The following is a 2,011-nucleotide window of genomic DNA, read 5'->3' as shown; positions in this document are numbered from 1 at the left end:
GCTGAAGCAGTGCAGTTAGACCAGATAATCAATGGCCGGAGAGCTGATGTCTCTCATCTTTGGCGTTGTCTCTTTAGCTCTCTGTTCCCACTCACTTTGAGGTACTCCTGGGTGTTGATATGACTTGTGATCTGGGGGTGGGTTGGTAAATTCTATTGTAAGAGCCTGGGCCCATTGAGCCCTCTGCTACAGCTGGTGTGACTGTCTCTCTCCATTATTGACTTGGTCAGGTCATGAAACACCTGAGCTCTTAGGAGAGGTCCTCTGGACACGTCTGTGGATGTATTTCTAGCGCGGATTAGCTGAGTGGACATGGGAAACTCTGTCCTGTGGGCTGTAGGCCCAGACAGAAGTGAAAAGGAGGGAGTGTTGGTGCAACCAGCTTCTGTATTGGTGGAGATGTAGGATCTCAGCCACACAGTCCCAGTGTCGTGACTCCCACTCCCTCGTGCCCCGCCCCCCCGCTGTGATGGACAATACTGTGGATCTCAGCCATAGAGTCCCTTGTGCCTCCCCCTGCTATGATGGATAGTACTGTATTTCACCTAGCCACATCAAGCCTTTCTCTCAATATGTTGCTTTCAGTGGGGACCTTAGTCACAGCAATAAGGACAATGATAACTCCTGACTTCCTTTGACCTGCAGGGGAAGGGGTGGCGGAGATGCAAGCTCCTTGATCAGCTTCTCTGTCCTCCTGCTGTGCCTTCATCCCTGCCTCCCTGTCTGAGACAGAAAGCCCTGTCTCGTCCCTGTCCCGTGCGACCTGCCCTCACAGTGCGAACACAGTGTAGCACACCTCCCCAGTGGAATTACCCTTGACAGTGGAAAGGAGTGGGCTCCTGAAGCACACGACAGTGTGGGCGAGTCTTCAGAGCATTGTGTCAGACGGCAGAGGCTGGGCTGAACAAGCTCTGTCACCCGCGCCTCCTGCATGATAGTCTAGAAAAGGCACACTTTGGGCCTAGAAACAGATATTTGGTCAGGGTTTGAGGGTTGGTCCATCATGGCAGGTAAGGCAGGGCAGCAGGCGAGAGCCACGGCTTGCTCACCTCTGGCTGAATCAAGAACAGAGAGAGATGAACGCTGACGTTCATCCAGCTTCCTCCTCTTTTCGCCTGTGCTCAGTCTGGACTGGTACTTCCTGTGTTCAGGGTATGTGTTCCCTCCGCAGTTAGTCCCCTGGAAAGACCCTCAGAGGTGCACCCAGAGATGTGTCTCCCCTAGGCGGTTCTGAATCCAGCCAAACTGACAGCCACCCGTGCAGCTAAGAGCACTCTACGCTGGGAGTGTCCAGCCCCAGCCTTAACTGTGAATGCAGCCCCAGACCAAACCTTTAACATCGTTCTAAGTGAGACTTGTTTGTTGTTTTAACTTGATTGCCCAGTTTCCAAGCATAGCCTCTGTAGGTGACAACATGGCCCAGAGTGGCCAAACATTTTTCTTCATCCAATCAAGGTGACAGTGGAATTAACCACCACAGGGGGTTAAGGCTTCTGGAACTCTGACTCACACAGGCTGCAGGGACTTGTTCCTATCTTCCTTTGAACTCAGCATGTTATCTGTTTGCTGGTTTCCTGGCAGATTATTGTAATTATATGAGACAATAGCCATCCCCAATACAGCGCTCTGAACTACATTATCTCCCGACCCTGCTTATAGCCCACGGCAACCGGGAGCAGCATCTTTTTATCTGGCATGTTCTAGGCTTCAGGGACGTGTGGACAGCCTCCAGTTGGCCGTGGGGTCTGTGAGGCTGTGTTCACTGGAGGAAGGAGAGCAGCCTGGGTGGTGGCTTTGGTCTTAGCACCCTCTTCCAGCAAGTAGAAAGGCTTAAGACCTGTGTTTCCCATTTACCACTCAGAAAAAACTATCCAGGTCTGAGACCTGCCCGCTCCCTTCCCTTGTCACTGAACACAGCACAGTCTCGAGATTCTCTCACTTCAGGCCATTTTGTACATGGATTGGTTCCCTCCCTTCCTTCCTTCCTTCCTTCCTTCCTTCCTTCCTTCCT

The 2,011-nt window shown here is 52.1% G+C and overlaps 1 protein-coding gene across 1 annotated transcript in view; it reads left to right on the top strand.

Annotated features, from left to right (window-relative positions):
* Positions 1 to 2,011, top strand: part of Znf831 (zinc finger protein 831) — a 112,148-nt gene that overhangs the window by 27,683 nt on the left and 82,454 nt on the right. The gene's annotated exons all lie outside the window — the stretch shown is intronic.

This window comes from Microtus ochrogaster, linkage group LG8 (assembly GCF_000317375.1).
Source record: "Microtus ochrogaster isolate Prairie Vole_2 linkage group LG8, MicOch1.0, whole genome shotgun sequence".
Classification (NCBI taxonomy): domain Eukaryota; kingdom Metazoa; phylum Chordata; class Mammalia; order Rodentia; family Cricetidae; genus Microtus; species Microtus ochrogaster.
This window is presented reverse-complemented; position numbering and strand designations above follow the sequence as displayed.